General features: G+C 36.4%; 1 protein-coding gene and 1 pseudogene across 2 annotated transcripts in view; one reads left to right on the plus strand and one right to left on the minus strand.

The window, feature by feature from the left end:
* Window positions 1-3,187: 3,187 nt before the first annotated feature.
* LOC146482871 (uncharacterized) lies at window positions 3,188-3,888 on the minus strand (annotated as a pseudogene).
* Window positions 3,889-8,791: 4,903 nt separating this feature from the next.
* Window positions 8,792-12,729, plus strand: part of LOC146482872 (uncharacterized) — a 29,013-nt gene continuing 25,075 nt past the window's right edge. Inside the window, exons 1-2 of one of the 2 annotated variants that reach the window (XM_085106646.1) lie at window positions 8,792-9,027; window positions 11,099-11,173. The gene's annotated coding sequence lies outside the window, so the exon portion shown is untranslated. The remainder of the gene's footprint in view (window positions 9,028-11,098; window positions 11,174-12,729) is intronic. The other variant, XM_085106647.1, reaches the window with a different exon arrangement.

Consider the following 12,729-nt stretch of genomic DNA (forward strand, 5'->3'; position numbering starts at 1 on the left):
AGGCATTAAAAATCGGTGACCTTGCCCCATAAAAGGACTACTGTTCTCTATTGGCCACCACCATAGCGGAAGGCAGTCGTGGTGCTTGACGAAAAATCAGAGGTCGAGTGTGTGTTTGCAGAAAACATTACAAGACTAAACAAAGTACACTTTAACAGATTATAAACTTGACGTGTTGTACGAGCTGCTACCTAAAGACAACAATGTATTGTACATTCCTGGAATACCAAAGCCACTAGGTTAAAACTGTCAGCTTAAGAACAGTTTCTTCATTGTTTTGTACACAAATGACTCCCTCGTTGGTTAGGTGGACGCGACGTGGCCTTCGTCACACCAGTGACAAAGTCATCAATTTTTGTCGACCCAAACTTACGAGTTATTTGCTGAGATTGTAGCAAACATGACCAAAGGGTCGATAACTGGGCGAGAACTACAGAGGTGGCGTTGGGGTTGAATTAAGTTGCTGCGGATTTCGTGGGCCCTTTTCCAATCTACATCTACCGCGACACCTTCACTCACTGCAGAGAGCACATATTGAAAAGGTTCAATACAACTAGCTTAAATTTGAAGAATCTTTCAAGACGTTTTGTCATAGCAAGGGTGAGGTTTGTCCAATCAGCACTGTTCTCAGTTATGCCTGGTACTTCGAAAGGGATCGATATGACAGGAAATTGAAGATTTGCTCTGATCTAACGAAAAACAATAAAACGGTTCCCAGCTGGTCCCACGAGCCGAGCCTCAGACAACATTTCATGTGTCTTATGGACAATGTTTGATTCTAAACATCTTAACAAGATACTGCGTGTCTCATGAGTCGGCAGGAAATAAGTTGGATATATGCGCAAATCGTCAATTTTCTCTGAGAGATAACCTTGTTCTGTTACATCATAATCTGGAACGAGTCGTAAGTAACCATCATTGTGTTATATTACCAAAGCCATGAGAGGATAATATTAGCAGTTTATGTTTAAAAGTTTTAAAACACCACTACAAACAAGTGGGTTTGGAGCTTAAATAAAAGGCAGTTAAGCTGGCGTGGTGCTGCTTTAAGACTGTCGAAAAACTAACAGACGCGGTTGGTATTAAACCTATTGAGTCGTAAAATGGAGGTTAAATAAGACATCTCTTAGAGTAATTTAAGGTTACACGTAGCGTCCTAGCTCTAGTCCTGCAGAATTTACGTATACAATCCTTAACTGTAAGCCCCTGTCAAGGAGGGTGCCTACTAGTACAGAGGTATTAGGGAGCTTACGAATCGACGACTTTTGAAGGACGCCGCCGTTCGATTGGGTGACATGCTCATTGCGCATGCCTTTCTGAGCACCTTTCAGCCTCGCGCCAAAGTCGACGACGTTGGTGAGAGCGATTTGCCGGCGTCTTGGAAACAGGAGGACGTGAGGTTAGTTTTCAAAGTTTTCTCTCGATACTTCGGGTATTTTTGCCAGATAATTTAAGTATCACATTAGGGACATGTCCTTGACGTTTGATTTTAATTTTTTTGTCTGTTTTCGTTCATGAAACGACCTTCTACAGTGCCATGGCGAACGCTATGAGTTCAAACAACACTGAAAGTGGTCAAAGCACGACACGGTATGAATGAAAAGTAAATTGATGTATGAAAAATCTTTCATTTTAATCACGCTTAACTGAAATATAAGACATTTTTTAGTGTACAATGAATTTGAAAGGTCTAAAAAGTTTATTTTTAACATTCGTGTCGACAGTTAGAAACAAGGACCAGATGGCTCAACTAGAGAGCTAGGCGGTTTTTCCTCTGTTGTTTTGAGTGGTCTTACAGCCAGCCTAATCTTTTAGAACACAATTTTTTCTCGACTTACAGCTACGCTTTCTTTTCTACCATGCTAGCACATTTTGTTAGTCTGCCTTGTGTATTTTTTTCTCGAGCTCCTGAGACAAACAACCAACCAGTGTGATTTCATAAATAAATAGCTTGTCGAGAAAGGGTTAGATTTACAGTTAGCAGGAGTCAAAAATGAAAAGCTGCGCACTATATCATCATTATGTACTTTATCCAGCAAGATTTGAAACGGTAACAGTTACGTTTATAGAAATTAAGCTCAACTGATGCATCTATTTTCCTGTTGGTATTAAATTGAACAATTTATCTTTGCACAGAGCTCTATAATTAAGTTTTATTTATTTATTTGGTGCCTTAGTTAGTTAGTGGTATACTTAATTGGTTTTTAAGTAACAGTTATATTTTTTTATCATCTATTCACAGAATGTCGAAACAAGGAGGATCAAGATAAAGGGACAGGGGAGGAAATGAGGGAGAGGGCTATGGAGCAGCTAGCTCAGACTAAGATGCGAAATGGAAAAGATGAACCGCGAAAAAAACGCCAAAAAAGCAATGACACATTCGGCTATTTCAGGGAGGCATCAGAGAGGGAATAAATGTTAAACAAGATGACCTAGAGATATAGAGAAAGCAAGAAGAAGCTACCATGGCTACTCAGCAGGCACTGCTTTCTCAGCTGCGAGGTCAACAACAGTTATAGATGCAGCAACAGCGGCAACAACAGTTTATGCAGATGATGCAGATGATACTTAACAGCGCGCAAGCACAATCTCAGGCAATTACTGAACTTTTAAGAAAGGGACAATAGTTTTGGAGCAGCTAGTATTGCTGTAGTAAAAGACGTTTTGTGCATCTTAGCATTTGAACAGAGCTTTTGATTTCTTTCCGTCACTTTATTGTACTCTGATGATAACGCGTTTTACACTACTGATAGGTTGTGCCCTATTTATACCATGAACTTTGTAAAAGGCTAAATTGGTTATGTCGTATAACAAGATTATTGTAAGTGTATCTTAAGTACAATACTTCAAATAAAGTATTCCTCTAGAGTTGGCGGATTAAGACCAAAATACTCTGAGGTAACATAACCATATAAAATGCTATGCGCATTCTGCATTAACGCACATGTTACATACATTTTTTTTTTCTACAGCACTCAATCCACTTTTAAGGTTCTTTTTAAAAGCTAGGAATTTAAAATAATAATGATAATGTCCCCGAATGTCCACTCCACAGAAGAGCGGACTGAACTCATTGAGGTGTTAAAATTTTGTTGAGCTAGGGTCAGGACACCACCCTTAAAGGGCCTTTGTAGGTGTGCTTGTATCGGATAGGCGGGGTCACCGTACACACAAAAGGGGAGGCCAGTTAGGACAGTTGGAAAACCTCTGCAGTTCTCGCAAGAATCCTGAAAGTGTCTTGGCGTCTTCCCTCAACTGGGACAAATAGACTCCCCACTAATCCATTAGGCAAAGCGACAGCCTGAAACTTGATGGAGTGTCTACGCTTATGGCCGTTGTAGATGGCTCGCTGGTTCTCGTTAGGCCTACAAACTGGACGCACAGTCCCATCTACGAATCTCCAACAGTGATTTAAAGCACCTCCTGCCTGTTCGATCGCCTCAGCGTATTGAAGAAGCTTGGAAGGAGAGAGCAAATCGTGATTGTATATTGTAAGCAGATGATGCCACCGACCGTAAATCAAGTCCATTATGTGGTTTGTTATGATGGAAATCTCTGGAACCGATCTGGCGACATGATAAACCAAATATCCATATCGACAAGGATAGGCAAAGGGCTTTAGATACATGCGTAATGCAGGTACCGAAGCAACAACTAAACCATTTTAAGTTGTTATCTCGTCAGGTAGCTGTAGCTGTTCAGCAAGTTTATAAATGTCCTCCCTGTAGAAACGAAACTCGGCCTTGCATTTGTCGTTTGATTTCTCGTCTAAATCGAACCTGCCGTAGTTCCAGTACGGAAACTCTGGATTTATTTACTCGTGACAGTCGTACAAAAGTAAAAATAAGCGTATGCGATACAAGCTCTCGTGTCTCTGAAGTTACGCATTTTGATTTAAACAACTCGCCTTGTCAAAAGATAAAAACAAACTTCAGGAACTGCGAATGGTAAATTCAAATTTCTACAGGACGTCGACGCGGGACTATAAGGTGACCCAACGGGCTAACATGGGTCAATACCGTTAAAGCACTCGGTACAGTTTTTACAGATAATGAAATTGAACGATTGCAGAAAAATTTTTTATGATAAACTAAAAGATATTCGGCTGCAGATACGACTGTGGCGTTGCAGGGGTCTCTCGCTGTTCGGCAAAATTACAATTATTGAATCCTTTCTGATTTCAAAAATGACGTATGTCTTTTCAGTTTTGCCAACTCCGCAAGAGTTACAACTTAATACTATTATATATAATTTTCTGTGGAATGGACCTGATAAAATAGCTCGATTAGCGGTAGTTAACGACATAAAATTTGGAGGACTTCAGTTAACAGATATTGAAACGTCTATAATATCACTAAGATTAGCTTGGCTTGCAAGAATTTATTCACCGGGCCGAATACCATGCAAGGACGTTTTGGATAACCCGTTGGAAAATTATGAGAGGCTTTTTTTGTTAGCTGTAATTATAATATGAGGGATTATAATATCAATTTATCATTTTATAGTAAACTCCTCCAGTGGTGGGATGATTTTAGGAATGCTTTCTCTACTTTGCCTCTTACTGCGGAAAATATAATTTGGAACAATAAGCTTATTAAAATAGACGGAAAGAGCATTTACTACCACAACTGTGTTAAAGCAGGTATCCTATTAACTAATCAGATGCAATTCGATAAGGGAAGTTTAGAGTCATACAATATTGCAACAGATGCAGGATTGAAACAATCAAACTTTTTAACGTGGGCAGGAATTCGAAGTGCTAATACCTGGCCACTTGAAATCTTTGGATGATAATGGGAGAAAAACTGGTTTATTAGAACTTTGCTGCGGGGAAAAAGTGTTTAATCCTGTGCTATGTAAAAGTAAACAATTTTATGAACTCCTCTTAACAAAAAAGAGAATAGTATCAAAGGGACTTTACTAAATTGAAAAAAGACTTTGACTTAGATGATATTACTTTGTCAAAGATTTTTCTCAATTTGCTGTCAGTTTCATCGGAAACCTTTATTAGAAGCTTTCAGTTAAAACTGTTGGATGATATCGTTTTTACCAATAAGCGACTAGCAAAGACAGATTATGTTCTACACGATACCTGTACTTTTTGCAAAGAGAAAACAGAAACCATCTATCACTTATTTTACAATTGTCCTTTTACTCTTCTCTTTTGGGAAAACTTTGAAAACTTCTGGTTTGTACTGTCAGGTAAAAGGGAAAAATTCACGTTACAAGACGTACATATCGGTAAATTAGAAAAATGCGAGTTATTGAATTATCTTATAACTCTCGCAAAATTGCATATATGGCAAAGTCGAAAACAAGATAAAATTCCAGAATGTGAAGTTTTCTGAGAACAAGTAGATGTCAAAAATAGAACTGAGAAATATATTGCTGTTGAAAACAATACATAGAAAAAATTTCAGGCTAAGTGGTGCTTATATAGGTGGCACTTAAATACAAGCAATAACAGTTTACAAATATAACTATAGTAATTGTTTACAAATGTAAATGTCATGTATAATTAATAATAGCTCACAAATGTAAATAGACTATATTGAGAGTCTTGTAAACACTTCTTTATTTTCAAAATGGTAATAAAATATGTGGGGAAAAAAAAAAAAAAACCAACGACGCCGTCGTGCGCCGTCAGCGCGAAAAAGCTATGAAGGAGCCCAATTATACCACACCAATAATTGCATTGTATCTTTGTTGTTTCAGACATTAAAGCGAAAGGCTAAAAAATAAACTTTTTTGGCTTACTGCTATCGGATGATAATGTCCTCTACTAAAAGATCATTCCTTCAACATTTCATATTTGCCCTTTAAATTTCGTTCTCGGCCAACTGTCCGTTTTCCTTACAATCTTTCAGTCTCTTGCATTATCCTCCAATATACCCGTCGCCTGAAGCGTTTTAATAACTAAATAATTATCAGAGGCTATTATCTGCTTTTAAACAAATATGATTGAATTCACTATAGCGTCTATTGTACAGTAGGTTAATTAGTAGTGGTCACACCTTTTGTTCTTGGTGTAAATGGTTGTATTATTCGTGAAATCTATGGCTGGAGTTTGTTATTATTGTCAGTAAAAAAAGGCATCTAAAGGCAAGATAATTTACGTTCGTTTGAGCGTAGCGAATTACACCGTCATATCAGGGACCTGAGAGAATAATTAATTATTCGCGCTATGCCGTCTAGCAGAAGTAGAGCAAGCAGGGTGGATTGAGCATTATGACCATTTATTACCACTTGCGCATAAACTAAGTTACTTTGTCGATTTTTCTCTACACTGTTTTTTATTTATTTATTTATTTATTTTTTCAACTATTACTGACACAATTTGATATTCACTATGAGCCCAGCCCAATGAGATATAAAGATAGAACCTTCCGACTTGATTTGGAAAGGGTCAATAATTTAGAGGTTAGAGCGTGTCCAATTTCTATTTCAGTGATATTAATGCAATGTAACAATAGCTCGTTTTATTTGCTTAAGTTTCTGGCGGCGACTTATTTGCGAGTTAAGTTCAGTTACCAATAATAAAAATTATTATTAATTTAATGAATTTTTTGAGCATACGTAATGTAATATTTGCGACATAAAAGTTTAGTTCCGTACTCCATTTTTTCGCAGTGTTCCTTTGCTGTCCTTTACAGCTAACCGCCTCCACATTGATGTCGACACTAGCCAGTAGAGTATTAATCACACCCTACATAGTATACACAAGATATTTTTTAAGAGAGGGCTGCGAGTTGGCAGGCTAAGCCAAGCTCCAGATGTACTATTTTTAAACTCGAGCGAGTAAAAACTTCATATTTTAAACCCTTTTGGACTGGATGGTAAGCCAAATATGCACCTACCATTTAGTTTTACTTTCTTAATTACAGTGCCATCATCATAACAACTCGATACACTGCAAATTCTGATCTGCGCTGATAAAGGGTTGATACTCGAAAGCTTAGCTCTCAAATCCCTCGGCGATCTAATTACCTTATCAACTCTGTTGTTAAAACCAAACATTCGCTTCCACTTCCCCACCAACGCGATACCACTGTTCCTTTAGAAACTAGCTCCTTATCTACGTTGCAAATCACTTTGCCAATGAAAAGCAGAACCGATGCGCTGCTGTGAATTTTTAAACTCGAATGAATTTCGTCAGCACAATCATATTCATCTCTTGTTTTTGATCAATGGAAGAGGTATTCTAGAAAGTGTCTTTTGTTTTGCTCGGCTTTTTATTGACGTTATTGGCCAATTATCACCCAGTCGTAACGGAAAATTCTGAGAAGTTGAATTCTTTCCCTTAAGACTTAATAAAAGATCAAACTTTTAGAGTGGGTAGATAAACTATCCAAACTGAAATGTTGTCGTATTCTAGATGCTTTCTTTTTTTAGAGGAGTTCAAATAACCAAGTGGCTAATTAAACTCTCGCGGTATGAAGTCTACCATAATAAAACAGCGTAAGTGAGTTGAGACACCGCAACATTGAATAGCTTGCACACAAACTAAGTCGTACTCTGTTGGATAAAGATAAAAGGGTGTCTACTTGATTGGGATGGTTGAGCTAAGGCCTGTCACATTTGTATTTCAATAATATTAAATATAGCTTTTCTTAAAAATCTGGCGACGACACATCTGGAAGTTAGACCTTGCTCTAATTTCAGACGTGAAGGGGGTAAAATTAAAACAAATGACCTCACCAACAAAAATAGAATGAAAATATCAAAATTCCTGAGAGAATTATATTAATTAACCACATACGAGACAGTCACCTAAATTTGCATATCAATATGAAAACTATTATATTATATTTGGTGATGGCTTCTAGGAGCGTATATAAGAAACTTTTTTTCTGTTGTTACTATGCAAAACACTGCAAACAACTATACTAGCTATTTTCCAAAAATCAAATATTAGACTGACTGTCCCGATTATACGAATGTTTGGCAACTAAGGTCATTTGTTTTAAATATTCTAATTTTACCTTATTGACATTTAAGAGACCAATTCTTATAACTTTTTTCTTTCCTTTGTGCTTCCAAAAGACCTGGAGAAATAATTTGGAAACGAATAGTCCAGATGATTAAAATTCTATCAAAAACAATGACACTGAAGTGTTTGCTATAGTGGGTTCAGACTGTACCGGGGTCGTAGAAGTAATAATAATGGTTTCTGTGGATTAATAGAGAAAGCAGTATTATTTTTATTCAGACACAATAATTGCATATTGGAAATATCAATATAGGAAAAAAATAAGGTACTTTTTTGCCAGGAAAGTTTTGAAAATAGGGAATGTATATATTTTTTTGAAGCATCGACTTCCTCAGGATATGAAACGAAAAATGTCGATCGAGAATCGGCTCTACCAGCTATACTATATGGCGTCATCAAAATCCGACTTCATTGATGCCGGCTTCCAATTCACGCAACATCTCCAAAATCCGACGATTCCTCACTCCAGTAGCCCGCGAAGGCAGACGTATTTTCGGCTGACGCTTCTCTACAGCCGAAAATACGTCTGCTTTCGCAGGCTTTTACTCCTGAGACTAACTAAGCGTTTGTACACACATTTTCCATCTACAAACTGAATTACTGTCTCTTCTTACTGAACTCGTTGGCTACCAAAATGTTTCCTTCAACGACCACAGCGAGTACTGAACTGCATGTTTCGCTAGACTTGTCTATCAGTGACGAAAATTTTATCTGACGTTGTTCCTGTTTACTAATGGAGCAACAGCTTTCAATTCAAATGAAAAGCTGTCAATCATATATTACTACTGATTTTTCGCCTAATCATTTTCCTTTCCGAACTCCTCGGTGATCTGTGGCATTTGTCCGTCGCGTGGACCAATCGAGTTTCATTCTATAATGTAATGTGATTGGCCAACGAGAAAACAAAAGCCGATACGTCACGGATATGGCTTTGCAGCTGGGGTTCGCAGACGTTATTGTTCGGCGGAGAAAAGCGACAGCCAGTCGTTGTGACGAGGCAGTGAGTCTTTGAACAATTTGAACACGAAGTTTGAAAGGTATGTACAAGCGAAAGATTTTCATGTCCCCCTAAGATAAATGTTGTAGGAACGTCGCCTTGTTTCGATGTTTTCGATGGATCAAACATTTAAGAAAGGTATTTATAGCTTGTACCGACATGGCCACATCACAGAAGAGAAAACATATTTTACATTCGAGTGTTTAATACCTCATTTGAAAGCTCAGTTAACCATGATGTCCATGTGAAGGTCTTGGTGATAATAATACGAATTCTCAAAAGCTTTGACATGTCGCAATGTCTTTGGAACTACTCTCTATTCGGTGTAAAATCCTGTGACAGTTTTCTTGGTGTTTTGTTTGCTATATTTTGTTGCTTCGCACACCACTGCTCTACTGCAGATTATATTTCTTGTTTGCTTCTTTGATGTCACCTGTGAGTTTAGCAGGTTTTTACTCCGAGGATAAGCCCTACTTCGAGTTAATGGTATAGTGTGTTTTCAGTTACTTGACTCAGTTTTTCCGCCAATTGTTGGTACACGAAGATGTGCTAAAGAGCGTGTATTGAGAGGTATCCCGATAATTCGATAATTTGATAATTTCTCCGTTAGTCGTGCAGGTTAAATTTTCATTTTTCCGATGGTACAGCGTTTAATAGTTGGCTGTGGTAGCAGAAGCTCAAGAAATCATAAAATTTCGTTTTGTCGTGTACCGAGAAGTATTCATCAAACGCACGGACAGATCACGGGAGATTTGACTACTAAGGCGGCGGCTGCTATTTAAGCGATACGTAGAATAGGGCTGACGTTTTTTTACCCCATTTCATTTTGGGACAAGACAAGGACAATAATCGACCATATATTATCATTGTACAAGTTTCAAGCTTTATGGAGATGATTTATCTGTTTCGAGAGGATTAATATTTACCTACAAATTAAATTTTAATGTTTTGTTTAGTTGCATGCACTAGAAACACGCACTCTATTTCAGTGTTCAAATATTTCCAGCAGCAATTAAATGTTAATTTTGCGACATTCTACATTCGAGAAGTTCATTTAGATACCAAAACTATTACTGCAGGAGTAATTATCACCGAGTTATGAATTTATGAAACGTTTTCCTCCGAGCTGCTAGTGGTTATATACTAGGGGGTAACAACACAAATTTCTATCCCTCAAAATTCAATCAGTTCATTCAGCAAATAATTTCAAAGAATAAATTTAACAAATAAATTTTCTATGCTGAAATCAAATGGTGAAAATTTTTTGTCTAATATGAAAATCAAATGCTGTATTTCAACGCAGGAAAAATCATTTGATGTTTTCATTTGATTAATTCACTGGTTTAATCCTATTTCTTCATTCTCTACTGTATATTCTATATATTAATCCAAATTTTAGTGAGATAGACTGAGTTATGGTTTTGTTTCATCGAAATGTTTACTTCTTTTATTTTCCGTGTAATGCACGCCCTTTTTATTACAAAAGCCTTGTCCTTCCTACACTCGACTATACTGACATGGTATGAGGCGACAAGGATAGCGCCGTTTTTGTGAATAACCTACAGGTGCTGCAAAATAAAGTTGTGATACCTATTCTAGATAAACCTTTGTACTCTTCCACAACTGATGCACTTAGTCAGCTTGGTTGGTTAACCTTAGAACAACAGAGGCTCTTCCATCGCTACCTATATGTTAAAAATGCGTGAATGGAATTACTTTACACAGTATGGAATTGCTGAGAAACAGCAAGTATATGTAGAAAGGACTATCTTAGACTGCCATCTGTAGAACGCAATTGGAGAAAGCAAAGAACGTTTTACCACGTCTTCAAAGGCTGGAATACTCTAGACAGAGCGGTATTCTTTTATCGGAATCCAAGAACACTCGTCCTTTTACTTTTTTCTTTGATTTATCAAAGAATTGACTGTCAGTTGGGTAATCACTATTGTCAAATAGATGTTTATTCAACCAAAAATCAATGTGTGCATAGACTTTCAAACAGATGTTAATTCAATCAAAAATTAATGTCTGGACCATTGGTTTCAATCTCATATGTTAATGAATCGATGTCTGTGTATAATAATTTCCATTTGTTTCCATACTGTTTCTAGTTGTTGTGTAAATCATACATAAGAGGCTTGGAAAGATCCAAAATACACATACCAGTATAAACCGGACAGTTTAAGGTTAGTGATTGGATTTTTTGTACAGCAAAGATTTTCATTGAATATTTTACTGTTTACTAAAGTTGGTTTGGATGCATTTTAGTCAATTGTTTTTTGTCTGTTAGAAGCCTTACATCAACTCACTTTCGAATGTTTTCCAGGGTTTTGCCGAATACGATGTTGTGCATTAGTTTAAATAAAACCTTTTGGAATGAATTTTGCGATAAGGTTCGTTATTGTGTATTGAAATCAATGTATTGTTTAAGCCATGGTGACTGATTGAATTGTAATAATCGATGAGTTTTAATTATTTTGAGATTAAGATCGATGTATATAATAGCCGATTTCTGTAATGAATAAAATACCTGGTTTTGTTGTAAAACGTTGGGATCAGTTTATAAACTTGTCCTGTTGATAAGTTGAATTATTTTGTATGTTGCTGCAATAATTTGACAACATAGTATTGTTTACTTTTATTTGTTCAGGACAAAGCAGGAAACGATTATGTTTGTTATGAAGATTTTGGGGTATTCAAGATTGACTTACAATATTAATCCGTTATTTGCCGTCTTTTGTGTATTTAGCTATGTTCAATTCATTTATTTCTTTTAAAAACAGCCACTTGAAACAGTATGTTGGAAGATATTGGCTCTTAATGTGCCTACACAAATTTTTAGCATCAAGGTAATAATATAACTACTTGGTTTCCTTTCATCATAATCCCTATATATTTATTGCTTGCCTTTCCATATCTGCGAGCAACGCAAGAGACACTCCCTCGGATTCCTCTCTCCATGAATTGATACATATCGATATCAGTCATTAATTCCAATTGAATTTGAGTCATTTTTAACATAGCATCCCATGATCAACTGATTGACATAAAATGATGACAAGGATCAAGCCTGTAATTTTCAATACATGTTTTTTTGAAGTTTTAAAATACATCTGTAAACAATGAAATATCACTTTTCAGATAAAGATCATTGTATTCACCCATGTTTTTCAATTTAAATGTTCTCCAATTGGTTTTAGCGTGCTTGTCTTGTCCTTTTGTGATGTGTTCATTATTAAGAATGCTGTAAAGATCGTCTTTTGATGGTAGTTTGGTTCCATTGAAGTTATCAAAGATATCTATCTAATCATAAGGATAAATACCTTTCTGTTTCACGAGTTGCATTGCATTTTTACCATTGAATTCTTGTGTTGTATATTTGAAAAGCTTCTTCAGGTAAATCACTGATCAATTTTTTCCAGCTTAAAGTCAGGAACCGAGATGAATAAATGAATATGAACTGTTTACCAAACATGAAGGCCATATATTTTTACATATTGTTTGGAAAACCGTTAATGTCTTGCTTGAATTTACCAATATCTTGCATACAAAAATGTGAATCATATCCTCTGAGATTTTGAATGATAACAGGTATTTTGTCACTTAATTGAAAGTTTATACTAAATTCTTGATGAGAACTTCCGCTATATTTACAAGTAACATGACAATAATCTCCCACTTTGTATCTTTTTCAGTCTATTTCTTGTCGCAAATATGACATTTGGCTGCTTTTTGAAAATCA

Source organism: Pavona decussata, unplaced genomic scaffold, assembly GCF_977016875.1.
Source record: "Pavona decussata unplaced genomic scaffold, jaPavDecu1.1 SCAFFOLD_42, whole genome shotgun sequence".
In the NCBI taxonomy this organism is placed as follows: Eukaryota; Metazoa; Cnidaria; class Anthozoa; order Scleractinia; family Agariciidae; genus Pavona; species Pavona decussata.